Here is a 14,559-nt window from a genome sequence, read left to right on the forward strand (position 1 = left end):
TGAGTAATGTAATTCTGATCTGTTCTTTATATATTTTTTATAAATATATAAATGTATATATATTTGTATAAATATATAAATGTATAAATATTACTTATATAGCATTCAAGTTGACTTTTTTTTATTAAGAGAGACAATGTTGCTATGTTGCCCAAACTGGTGTTGAACTCCTGAGCAACTAAAGCAATCCTCCTGCCTCAGCCTCCCAAGTAGCTGGCACTCCCAAGTAGCTGGTCAGGAGAGATTCTAACCCTAAAAAATACCAAGAGATTGGGTATAATGATGTGAGTTCATGTACAAAGAAGACTTTTTAAAACTATCTATTTACCAAAACTTATCTATGCTGAAGAATGCTCCCTATTCAGACTGGTTACTTTGAATATGTTTATTCTCATGTTCTACTACCAAAAATATTTTTGAACTTTTATAGTTTAAAATTTCCTTTGATCAGCTCAGGTAACACAAAAAAAGGTAATTCTTATAACATAATCACCCAACCTTATCATGTAGGCTAGCCCTGAAATAGATTTTGGTTCATTCTAAACAACTCTAGCTTCAAAGGACAAAGCTTTAGCACAAGCTCTGTCAGTTAAAACACTATGCTGCAACTTTCAACTTGTCTGGGGACAAGGAATAGACCCTGGTTTCAGAAGTTTCCCTAAGTATTCATTGTCATCAACACTGCCTTTCCAGTTCACTCATGGTCTTCCTGAGCAGAAGGGTCCTCCCCTCAGTCACAATTCTCAAAATACTACCACCTCTTCAATGCTAAGCTCAAGATACACCTGCTCAGTGAAGCTGTGCCTCTTTTGAACTCTAGAAGCATCTTATCACCTGTACTACTGACTTGGTCAGCATGTGTTATTTTTATACAGACATTCTTTTCATATACTCTAACTTTCCAATTATACACAGTTTCATCTCCAGTGCAACTTACTGGAGATACAAACTGAGTGCCCCATCTAAGAAACACAATAGGTGTTTGTTTTCTTTTGTTGTATATAAAGACTGGGACAGCATTAATTTGAGCCTATTGGACTCCAGTGGGCCTTGAATGGCTGCCTGCAAATAATGGGTTTTATCCTACAGTAATGGAGAGTAACTGAAAGTTCTGAGTTCAAAAATGACGTGACAAAAGTTTAATTTAGAAAAAGTGGTCCACAGCAGCCAGATTAGAGGAGGGTAATAATGTCTACAGCAAGGAAGATAGTTGGCCTAACATAAAGGGTTAAGTAAAGGGCTTTAAAGTCAGAAAGCACTGACTTCTCCAACGCTTCCTTGCTCTGTGACAATAGGCAAGTTATGGCTTTCCTTACCAGTAAAACAAAGATGATAAAATCAGACGTGGGCCAGGCTTGGTGGCACACACCTGTAGTCTCAGCCACTCAGGAGGCTGAGGCCGGAGGACCACTTCAGCCTAGGAGTTCAAGACAAGTGGAAGCAACATAGTGAGACCCCGTTTCAAAAAACAAACAAAACAGCAACAACAATAAAAACACCAAAAACTAACTAGAAACAAATAAAAAAAAAAACCTAGGTCTTACCATGGTGGGCATTACATGAAATGATGCATGCAGCGCACATACCACAATGCCTGTCAAAGGGTAAGCACACTGCACTCTGAGACCAATTCTCTGACACCAACTAGGTGTCCTACAATTCAACTCAATTCTGACACTACCTGGAGTTCGTATCAGATCCCACAAGTTAAAGAGCAAGGTTTCCAACAAGACTGCCCTCACTTCAGTTATCTCCAGGCTATCCACACTAATGTCCAACTTGGCTACAAATTCAGAGATTCCCAAAACCTCCCTTTAGTTTCAACGATTCTCACAGAAATCACTGAAAGCACTATACTTAAACAATCACAGTTTCATTATAAAGGCTACAACTCAGGAACAGCCCAATGGAAGAGGTGCACAGAGCAAGGGCAAGGTCTAGGCAAGAGGGCAGAGGGACGCAAAGCTTCCGTGCTGTCTCCTGAAGAAATCCAGGTGTCATCCTCCTAGCAAACCAGCATGTTCACTGCTATTCCAGGGTTTTTATATGGGGCTTCATAACCTAGGCATGAGTGATTAAATCACTAGCCAGATGACTGGGCTTTGCTATCCAGTCACTGCCCCCTCCCCAGAGACCAGGGGATGGGGCTAAAAGTTCCAAGGTCTCTCTGATGTGGACAGCTCCTTTCTTGAACTATCTAAGGGCCCACCCAGAGTCACCTTATTAGGATAAACTCAGGTGTGGTCAAAAGAGACTCTTGTTATGAATAACAAAAGATACATCTATAAGGAAATCCCAAGATTTTTTGAAGCTCATTGTCAGGAACCAAAGACAAAGGCCAGATATAATAGATTCTTCATCATATCACATACACAAGAAATGGAGACTATTATTCCAGAAACTGACTAGTAGACTACTGAAGTAATGCAAGCATAAAGATCAGGAGAAAAAACATCAAAAGCATTACAAAAGCAGCAGCAATAGAAAAAGGCTGAGGGGGAGGGTGTCGAAATTATCTAAGAAGGTTCAAGCCTGGACAATTAAATAAACAGAGACAGACATAACCTGGCAGGAAACTGAATATGGGATTGAGAATGAATTTAGTTTTAATCAAATTGAGACTGAGGTGGCAGCCAGAGATTACAGATGAACACTGGGCAGATGGAGATTATGAGCCTAGAGATGAGAGAGGACATGGCCAGAATCAGTTGTCAGTTATCCACATAGATGAACCCCCGCTGGACTCCCCAAACCCTCACTGTTTCCAAAGGAGGATACTAGCTAATGGTGTCACATAAGCTCCTATGTCAAACAAAATCAAGTTACTGCATGCAGCAGAAAGTGTAAGGGATAACCTCCAAAAAATTTAATATTTTCGACTCTAAACAAAATGGTAACTAATCTTTAAAATAAAGATCCAAAAAGAATCACACAACCAAATGCCAAACAGAAATGCTGGGTTTGTTCTTTCACAGAAATGTGTTATTTTATTTTCTATAAAAGGACATTTATCTCCCTCCAACAGAAATGAATGCTTATTTTTCAATGAAGAGGTTATAGAACAAGCATAGAATATGTCAACAATACAACATAAACAGGAACAAACTATGATCAATTCAAAAAGCTTTGTGTTCAGATATATGAAGCAAGACAAAAACCTCAAGCATCTAAATCATTACAAAGACTTACCCAAAGCTTTTAGAGTCCTGCTTTATGAAGTATGTGCAGTAGCTAGAAACTGCCTCGTTAACTTAACCATGGGTTCAGAAGCATCACAATTTACCTTCCCCTGGAATGCATATATCACATCATCCATTTGTTGCCAGCTTCCCAGAAGACAGTACCCACTCTGTTTTTCAGCCTGTGAACATGACAAATGGGAGAAAATAGAGAAAGCAGAGTTTGGGAACAGTGCACTGGGCTCATCAGATGGTTCACGGAGTAAACAGAATACGGGCCCAGGGACCTGAAACATCTGAGTACTGAATGGATTAATCCACAGGGCAACTCAGGAAGCTGGGTCATAGTGCTTAGGAAGGGAATGCCAAAAGACTGAGGTGAGAGCCCAATATGCATGCCACCTCTATAAAGTTCCAGAGAGAGAGGGCAGCTGAAATGTTAACACTGGCCAGGTCCTTGGAGCTTCTGCTTCTCCCTGAGCCAGAATGTGAACGGCAAGGGCAAAATCACAGCCTAGATCCCAACCCAAGAAGAAACAGGTAAGGGGCAGCTCCTTTCCCCCACACTTTGTAACACATAGGGTATTCAAGTTTCAAAGATGGCTAGAGGAACCCAAAGACCTTCCTAAAGAACGAAAGCAAGCATGACCACACGCTGCTCATTTCCTGGATCCTGATTCTACTGCCAAATTACAAAAACCATTTTATTTTGCATAAAACTTTAAAATATATTTGCAGTAGAGAAACTCTTGCTTTTGTTTATAGTAATTTCCTTATATCAGAATGAATGTTACTCAGTTATAAATATAAGTATATACATATCTACATTTATAGGTATATAGGTAAGCTTCTTACATTCACACAGTAGACTTTGCATTGAGGCTTACTTTCATTATCCTAATGTCATAGTAGCTGGGAATGCCCCTGTCTTGAAGGACCCACCAACCCAATCCAATTACACTATTCACAGTAGACCAAGGTCTTCCCTTGGACGAGCACTGATTTTGGGAAATTTAAATTCTCAGTTTCTGTGTATCCTCTCTTCAGACTCAACCAGTTCACCAGGTATATTCCACTCCCACCCACCATCACTCTCTACTCCCAATAAAACACTTAAGGAAAACAATAAATACTGAGGGTCAGAGGGAAAAGTCAATTTAAATAACATCATTGAGACATCATTCCAGTTCCTCCCTCTTCCTCAATCACCCTACCTCCCTACTCATCCAAAAATTGCTCTTGAAACTCCCAACAGCTATTCTTAGATTAGGCAAAATCCAACCCTTCCCAGTTCCTACTCCCTGAGGAGCATGCCCAAATCTACCAAGGTCCTTGGCAGCACTAAAGCCTTCATCTATCAAGATCCACCCTCCAAACTGTTTTAAAGCAAAAAGATCATAGCACACTTCCAGCCCTAATGCTTCTTCGTAGTACAAAGCCAGATAGAGCAGGGTCTTCTCAACCACTGTTTACTGAATTGAATTGCCAGGATGCTGTTCTAACTAACTGCTCACCAGATAAAACTTCTACATTTCCCTTTCTCAGAGCAGCAAGGTCACTGCGTATTAGAAATGTCTACTTCTCCAAAGGCAACTATTGTCAGCTACTACACTCTATTCTTTCCAATTATTGCCAGTGAAACTTACAACCTAACAACCAAGTGAAAAGCTGCCTCTTTTTTTTTTTTTTAACAGAATATGAAACGAAGTCTCAGGAAGGTAAAATTAGTTGCCCACAGTCTTCTAATAAAGAGTTTTTAAAAAAGAATTCTTATGATATATGAGGTACTATGAGAAGTGTGTAACTTACAACATCTCTTTTAATCCTCACACTAACCATGGAAAGAAGATAATACTATAAATTCCTTTTTATAGGAAGTAACACACGCTTAGGTTAAAAAATAAAATTCCCTGACCCAAATCACAACAGTAAATGGGATTCAAACTCAGGCTAAATTTGGAGTTCAAGCTGTTAAAGGATAACTAAAACAAACAAAAAGGTGGCATTGTGTCTCTCATACAAATATAAAATCAACACCTCTATGACTCTAATTAGGGAACAAATAAGATGTTCCAACTGGTTTAAATGAGAATCCAAAGAGCAGACACATACTTAGGCAATGGGGAATACTGAAATGAATTTGCTTAACAGATAAAAAACTGGCTTCTTCCACGAAAGAGAAAAAGAAATCCATTGTACTTCCAACAAATATCCTTTGCATGTAAAAGGGCAAGAATAATTTGTATTATTGTTATTCACAACTTACAAGGTTGTAAAATACATCAAAAACAATGAAAGCTACAGACCCCAGAGTAGTAACCATGAAAATGCTCTAGCCAGCACCTGGGTTCCACTGAAGATATTCAGTAATCCTTTTGGTAGGTTTCAGACTTTCACAAATTTTCCTTACATAGATCTGAACTGCTACACTTTTCTTTCTTTTAGATAAGGATCCACAGCTCCAAGATCTCTGACAACCACTAGAGAAAACTGGAGTTAATCCCCTCCATAAAACTAATCTTTCACAAAGATAAATTTTTCTCTACCAGGTGTTAAGCCAGAAATTATATTATTAATTTATATCTCAATTCAGAAATAAAGTAATTCACTATACTGTCAAACCTCTTAAGAGATCTAAAACTAAAGAGAGTTTGGTTTTACTGAGCAATGACCCACAGAATTCTCTTGGAGAAATAAAGACATAGTTAAGCTGTCACTTCCAAGTAACTAACCCAAAACTAGCTCCTTCAGTGTCTTACTGGCTAATTCATGCATCTCAATTTCCACCCTGTTATTTTCTTCCATAAAGAAGTAATCCCTGTCCAACTTTCGCTTCCAGCAAGATCAAGTAGATGTAGTTTTTCCTACTGCTCTAGCTAAGTACAACCAAAAATCCTGGCCATTATACGTAAACAAATATGGGAAGACTCTGGACTCTGAAGATACAGATAAGGCAAACCAGGTAGGGATCTTGGGACCCATGGAAAATATGGTGGTGAGTTCCCTGGGTTTTCTTTTTGCCTCATCATATACCACAGACAACCAGCTTAAAAACAAAAACAAAAAAACAAAAAACAAACCCCTGCTCTCCTAAGCCAAAGAACTGAGCAACAAACAACATGCCCTCCAGCCAATATCACAGAAAAAAACCATGGCCCACCCCCACCCACAACAGCAAAAGCCATGTAGGGAGCCTAAGTTTCCACCCTTACAAGGCTGCAATGTTGTTCAGGCTCCCAGGTGTCTCCACCCCTTATCCTTTCAGGGGTGATATTGGAGAAGTCTAGACTTCCTTCCCTGCCAGGTGGTAATAAGACCCCCTTCCCCTGCCAGGGAGTATCTGTGGAGACCACCTGGAGAGCCTGGATTCCTCCTCCCACCTGGCAGTAATAAGACACCCCTTCTCATCCCCACTGGCGTGGTATCAGAGGAGGCCTAGCAGAGAGTCAGAACTTTCACCTCCGCCCAGGGGTAAGAAGGCCATCCCCTTCCAGTGGTATCAGTAGAGTCCTAAAGAGGGGCTGACACTCCCACACTTGCCCAGTAGTAATGAGGACACCCACTTTGTGTGTCAATGGATCAGTTCCTCAAAAGCACAAACTACCACAACTCAGCCAAGATTAAATGGATTATGTGAATAGCCCTAATAACTGTTAAAGAAATTGAATAAAGCCTTCAAAAAAGAAATCTGGCCCAGAACATTTCGTTAAAGAATTCTACCAATGTTTGAAGAACTAAGATCAATTCTACACAATCTCTTCCAGAAAACAGAAGCGTAGGGAGCACTTCCAATTTTTTTTTTTTTTTTTTTTTTTTTTGATACAGGGTCTCACTCTGTCACCCAGGCTGGAGTTCAGTGGCATGATCACAGCTCACTGCAGCCTCAACCTCCCAGGCTCAAGTGATCCTCCTGCCGCAGCCTCCCAAGTAGCTAGGACTATAGGCGCATGCCACCACATCTGGCTAACTTTTTAATTTTTTTTTATAGAGTCAGGGCCTCCCTATGTTGCCCAGGCTGGTCTTCAACTTCTGGGCTGAAGCAATCCTCCCAGAGGATGGTTTCAGGCTCCCAGAGTCCTGGGATTACAGACGTGGGCCACCACACCCAGCCTAAGACAGAGATCTAACTGCAGACAGAAGTGGAGAAGGCCATAATGTGACCACAGAGGGAGAGATTAATGATGTAGCCATAAACCAAGGAATGCCATCAGCCACCAGAAGCTAGAAGAGGCAAGGAGCAGATTCTCCCCTAGATCTTCCAGAGGTGGCGTGGCCCTCTGACATTGTGATCTTGGCTGACTGATACTGATTTCAGAATTCTGGCCTCCAGAACACTGAGAAATAAATGCCTGTCGTTTTAAGCCACCATGTCTGCAGTAATTTGTTATGGCAGCCACAGGAAACCAGTATAAATATCTCCCCATCTCCAAGTAAATATGTATGCAAAAGGCATACATATTTGACTAGTCTGAAGTACAAATGCAAAAGAGAAAATCAGATACAATTTCAGAGTTCCTCACTCAAAATGAGAATATAAGACTCCTAATTTTTTTTTCCGTTAAAGAAAGTATAGACAAAAAGAGAAATAAATACAGCTTTAGAAATTATATCCAATTATATCCACTGGATCCAATTATATCCACTGTATACTCAGTTCCCTGAAGATTAGCCTACTCAATAGACAAGAACTGTTTACCAAGTAGTCTAGCAAAAGAAGACTCAATCTTGATTAACTCTGATTCTAGTATATTCTCTGAAGGAAAGACAAGCTAAATTATATAGGTTTCATTACTACCATAAATAAATTCAACAAAATAAGGTCACTCTGGCACTCCTTGGAGTCCTCTAGATTATTTCCATCCTGCTTCTCCACTGCCTTCCCATTCTTAGTGAACAAAGCAAACATAATTCTTCGTTTAATTTAATCAACTGGTCTTAATGAATCACCATGTTAAAAATGTAAACAACCCAGGGCCAGGTGCAGTGGCTCATGCCTGTAATCACAGCACTTTGGGAGGCCGAAGAGGGAGAATCACTTGAGCTCAGGAGTTCGGGACCAACCCAGGCAACACAACAACATCTCTACAAAAAAAAAAAAAAAAAAACAGAAAAATTGGCCAGATGCGGTGGCACATGCCTATAGTACCAGCTACTCTGGGAAGCTTGAGATGGGAGGATCACCTGAGTCTATACATTCAAGGTTACAGTGAGCTGTGATCAGACTACTGCAATCCAGCCTGGGCAACAGAGTGAGACCCTGTCTCTATTAAAAAATAAAAATTAAAAATAAAAAATAAAAAAAACCTAAGTTTAAATCTGCAGTTACTCTCATTAAGAAGTATGTTAACCCAGTAATTCACAACTCTCCAGGTTGAGCACTACATTATAGAATTTCGTTATGTGTATGATTATAACACAAACAATAAACCTGGTAATATATTTTACTGAATTTCGAAATGATATAATGGAACAGGCAAGACTATCAAAACAATCATTATAACACATGAAAGGGGAAAAGGCAAAAAGGATGACTCATTTAAATCTCCCACATTATAGACAGACTCACCCTAGGTAGCTACAGTAAGTTACATTCAGCATGGATATTCAGAAACTTTGGACATAACTTGTAATACAAGGCATACTCATTGAAATAATCCCTTACACTTAACGCCACACAAGTACAGTATATTTTAAATTTACAGTACATTAAAACAGGCATTATAGCATAGCAATTAAGAGCACAGACTCTGAAACTAGACTGCGTAGGTTCAAACCCATGCCCCGTACCTTCTTTGGGCTTCTGTTTCCTCATAAGTAAAATGAGGATAATAACAGTATTTGTATTTACTTCACAGTGGAAGCTGGGAGGGTTAAAGGAGTTAAAAACTTAAAGCACTTAGAACAGAACTCAGTATACACCTGGCACTCACACGTTATTAAAAGAGAGGGTCACCATTACTACCTACGATCTTCATAATAGTTTCATAGCTGTCATGTTTACTTTTAATCAAAGAAAACCTACAGATGATGAAATCTCAATGACCTCTGTACTGAAGGCGTTGATTTGTGTTTATCTCCCCCTCTACACAGTAAGCTCAAAGACAGAAACCGTGTCTTATTTAACTCTGTCCCCATCACCAAGTTCACAGTGTGCGTCCAAAAATGATGGAGTTTAGTCAAGAAACATTTTGGTGTTCAAGCCACCCCAACTTTCAATCAGTTTCCTCCCTAACTCTACACAGGTAAATTTTTATTTAAAGGCTACACAAACAGAAAAAAATAATTCTAAGACAGTATTTACATTATGAAAGCAGAAATGGTAAAAGCCACAGCCAAGGCTGCCTTTCCCAAGATACCTAAACATTCCAGTGGGGGAAGAGTCCCTGTCAAGAGTTAAAAACAATCCCCTCAGTCCACGCTCCCAGTCACATGGAGCTGGAAGAGCTGGAAGAACCGCCGCCACCACTCATTCCTCTTTCTTCATCATTTACTTTTATGTTCATCCAGAATTTCCTCTCTTTATGACACCACCAGTAGACACCAGCTCACCAACATGCTATCCCCCTGCTCCATGAGTTCTCCCAAGGGAATTAACTATATACACTTACATAAAATAGATGTGATCTCTTATTTGAGATGAAAAACTAAGGGTACCATAACTCTTCCCTTTATCTTTGTCCCTAGAACGGTAATCCATTTTCTCTGAGGAAGTGAACAACTGAAGTCTTCAGAACTCAACTGTGAAAGGCGGCAGACAAGGCAGCTAATCCTCTGTTGTCAGCTTTCACTGATGGCAACCCCTCATATGTCTCTTCCATTTGCCTCCCGAGTTTTTACAGTAGGATCCCTATGGCCCTACTGCCACAAGGAGAGGACAAGGTAAAGGTGTGAATAAAACTTATAAGACCTTTTTGGGGCATTACCTCACAGCCACAGGGAACACATTGAAGGCTTTTCTTAGCTCGTTGCATTAAAAATCTTGCAGCCAAAGGAATTACAGCAGTCCTCATTAGCCAATAGCAATTAGTGCCTCACGGGCAGAAGACCACACAGCTATTTCTCTTTAACAAAGACCATATTTCATAATGATGAAAAAGAGACCTGCTTAGAATTTTCCCAAAAAATAAAACAAAAAAATCTATTATGTTCATAAAATATCATGTATTGTATTGATCAAAACTTAGATTACACTTTGCAACTGTGCATTAATTCTTAGGACAAAAACTAATGAATAGGTGGAGTGCTTGGGGCATAATTTTGTGATCAAATTGTAAAACAGCATGATATGACAGCCTTAATTTCACATTTGCCTTTTGCAAAACAATTATATAAAAGTCATTTTAGCAAAATAAAAAAAAATTATACTTTTCATCATTTGTCTCCTGGAGCCTCTCACACTCCTTTTAAATTCTTTTAAAGTACCTCTTTCATAATTATCCCTGCTGTTTTTTCTCATTTAAAGTTAAGCGATCTTGCATTGCCATATTCTCACTAGAGCCTCTTTATTATTAAAGTATATATACACAATAAAGTGCACAAGTCTTCATATTTTTACATATTCTGAGTTTTTACATATACATACACCCATGTAACCACCACACATCTCAACATATAAAATGTTGCCAGAAGGTTCCCTCATGCCCTTTCCCAGTCACTACCACCACCACCACCAACCCAGAGTAATCACTATTCTGACTTCTGTCACCAGGGAAGTATTGTACTTCTTTGTGAACTTCATTTAAATGGAATCATGCAGTGTACAATGGATGGATATATATCCATAATTCATTGTCTTTTACTGGTTTTGCAGTGTTTCATCTTATAAATATATCACAATTTATTCATCCATTCTACTGCTGATGTACAACTGGTTCTGCAGTGTTTCATCTTATAAATATATCACAATTTACTCATCCATTCTACTGCTGATGTACAATTGGTTCTGCAGTGTTTCATCTTATAAATATATCACAATTTACTCATCCATTCTACTGCTGATGTACAATTGAGTTATATCCAATTTTTGATTATGAATAAAGGCACTATAAACATTCGTTAACATGTTTTTTAGTTTAATATGCATTAGTTTCTCTTGAGTATACCTAGGAATGCAAGCATTTGATCATGAGTAGGAGTAGACAAAGCCACAGTCTTCCAAAGTGACTGTACCATTTGACATCCCCACCAACAATATGTAAGAGATCCAGTTGGTCTACACCCTTGCCATCACTGGCCCCCACCAACAATATGTAAGAGATCTAGTTGGTCTACACCCTTGCCAACACTGGCACTGTCCATCTTTTTAATTTTAGTTATTCTGGAAGGTGTATAGCAGTATCTCATTATTGTTTTAATTTATATTTCCCACTGACAAATAATGTTAAGTACCTTTTTATGTGCATACTGGCTATTCTGAGACCCTCTAATAGATAGTGCCTGTTCAAGACGTCTAAGCATTTTTAAAATGATTTTTCTCATTAATTTTTTTTATGCTACACACACACACAAATACACACACACACACACACACACACACACACACAGTATAAGTCCCTGGTCAGATATATAAATTGCAAATTTCTTCTTCCAGTCCATATTTTGCTCTTCATTTTCTTAGTGGTGTCTTCAGATGAAGAGAAGTTTCCAATTTTAATGATGTCTGAAGAGAAATTTATCAATCATTTTCATGATCATTGCTTTCTGAGTCCTTTTTAAGAATCTCTGTTTATTCCAGGCACTAGTTCTTTATTTGCGCTTATGGTTTCAGCAGTTCTCTCCCTTGCTTTGACTTCATGAAATTCTGCATCTTTTGCAAGATTTGCACCCCCCACCTTGTAGTCTATTTGCACTGCATTCATGTTATGTTGTGAGGTGCTGGACAACTTTAGTGTTACACACGTTTAAGTGGAGATCAGCTTTAAAACTAGAGAAATCATCAGTGATTACTTCCATATTACAATGATTTCTGTACAAATATATTCAAAACCTAATGTAAAAAGAAAAAAATTCTAATACCCATTATCCTAGCATTTTTGTAGCATAAAGTTGAGGCTATGCATCTAATTGAAATCCTTCTACAATTCCCACTGCTCGCAGGATAAAGTCACTCTCTTAGCTAAGAGTTCACAACCTGGCTCTAACCTTTCCTGGCTTCTCTCACAGCAACACCTACAATACTCTGGTCTGACCCCTGGACACCATGAGCTCTCACTTGTCCTGGCTTTGCTCTGTTTCTCCCTATGCCTTTACCCTCCAGTTAGCTCCCTTCCTCTTCTGGCCAGGCCCATCCCAGAAGAAGTAACTGTTCCCTTTTATGTGCTCTCACAGCTCTCTGTACCCGCAATTATATTTGAGTCCTTATCACACTTTATTAGTTAATCATTTATTTATTTGTCTCAACTGTCTACAAACTTCTGGACCTGGGACTTCTCCCTGAACTCCTCAAGGGTAGAGTCAGGAGTTAATATTTACATCCTAAAGACTTGGCAGGGCTATTCCATAAAGGTTCAATGAAAGAATAAATGTCCTAGCCACTTTTACTCATCCTATTTTTTTTAATAAATAAAGACTGGAAAAATTAGCACAAGTATATCAAAACAACAAGCTTAACTAAAATCAGTTTTCTTTTAAAAGTCCCCCAGCACATTATTCTTTTAAAAAATGTAATAAAAACAAAAATCCCAATTATTGATTTGTGCTTCCTGATAGAAATTAGTCATAACTAGCCAGGCGTGGTGGCTCACACCTGTAATCCCAACACTTTGGGAGGCTGAGGCAGGCAGATCACCTGAGGTCGGGAGCTCAAGACCAGCCTGACCAACACGGAGAAACCCTGTCTCTACTAACAATACAAAATTAGCCAGGCGTAGTGGCACATGTCTGTAATCCTAGCTACTCAGGAGACTGAGGCAGGAGAAATCACTTGAACCCGGGAGGCAGAGGCTGTGGTGAGTCGAGATCGTGCCATTGCACTCCAGCCCTGGCAACAAGAGCGAAACTCCCTCTCAAAAAAAAAAAAAGAAATTAGTCATAACTCTGTTTCAAAATAACTTTTTAACTAATGGACAACAAAAGTAAGAAGAATATACCACTTAACCAAGGTAAATGTAATTGTTACCACACAAATCACTACTGGACGCCAATGGAATAAATCATGATTATTATCTATACACAAGATCACAAACAAAACTACTGGCTTGAAATATGTGTTCATTCTAGGACATTGTTGGAGCCTTTGAAAAAGAAAAATATATATATTAAAAATGAAAAATTTGTACATGAATTAATGTTTCCCCTTAATACATAACACATTTGTACGTCATAGGAAGATAGTATGCATGGTGGTAGTAAGACGTAAGAACACCGGCTGGAAACACAATGCTAATTGTGTGATATGGACAAATTACTTAAACTTCAATGTGCTTCAGTTTCCTCACCTGCAAAATAAAGATAATAAATGTATCCACCTCACAGTGATGCTAGATGACTGAGTTGGCACATATAAGTCCCCTGATTCAGTGCCTGGCAGAGTACATGAATGAAGAGGAATAAATTTCAAATATTTTCACTTTTTTTTTAACTTTTTAAAGCCTTTTTACACATACTGTCTTTTCTTTTTCCTCCCAACAGTGCAATGAGATTGTGTGAATACGAAATACTCACTTTAGAGATAAGACACCAATAGTGAAGTTGCATGATTACCCTAAGATATTTTTAAGTGGCAGAGTTTGGACTAGAATCCACACATAACCTCAACCCCAGGCCAAACTGACCACATCTCCACGGATCCAGTTTGGAAGAATCTTTTGGGTTTTCCCCATTGCTTCCTCCTGGTTGTCAGCAACAGTTAGCCTAAAGACCTGGTGGGGGCAGATGCAGACGACCATGTGTTCAAATTAAAAAGTAGAAGAAGCCTAGCTTTCACAGAAACTGACACATAGTTGGCACTCCAGAGATGGCAGCTATTGATGACTGAAACACAAGCGCTATTAAGTTTTTCTCAGTTACAGAACGAGGCACTACTCCATAAAATCAAGCCTACTACCAAAAACAAAAGTCACTTAAGATTATGCTTATCTGTCATATCAAGCATATCAAAGTACAATGTGCAACAGAAACCTAAACGAAAAAGTGATAAGATGTATTTTTACTTACTCTCAAAAAATATGTTTTACAAAAAGGGCTTTCATCAAGTCAGTTTTTTGAAAACTAACCCAAGTAGTTATATTTCATGACATGACGTTTCTTTGAACAAATAAGTTAATGATATGAATAAATATTTCACCTTGGTAATGCCTTCAACACATATCTTCAATACTTTTCTTGGACTTAAAGTGACTCTCAATCCCTAATCTCATCTACTGCCATGTACACAAGAAAC

At 38.8% G+C, this 14,559-nt stretch overlaps 1 protein-coding gene across 9 annotated transcripts in view; it reads right to left on the reverse strand.

Annotated features, from left to right (window-relative positions):
* LCLAT1 (lysocardiolipin acyltransferase 1) overlaps positions 1-14,559 on the reverse strand; it is a 196,575-nt gene that overhangs the window by 181,073 nt on the left and 943 nt on the right. For 2 of the 9 annotated variants that reach the window (XM_054475579.2, XM_063648854.1), the window contains exon 2: positions 3,190-3,361. The exons of the other annotated variants lie outside the window; for them this stretch is intronic. The gene's annotated coding sequence lies outside the window, so the exon portion shown is untranslated. The remainder of the gene's footprint in view (positions 1-3,189; positions 3,362-14,559) is intronic. 9 annotated transcript variants of the gene reach the window in all.

Source organism: Pongo pygmaeus, chromosome 12, assembly GCF_028885625.2.
Source record: "Pongo pygmaeus isolate AG05252 chromosome 12, NHGRI_mPonPyg2-v2.0_pri, whole genome shotgun sequence".
Classification (NCBI taxonomy): Eukaryota; Metazoa; Chordata; class Mammalia; order Primates; family Hominidae; genus Pongo; species Pongo pygmaeus.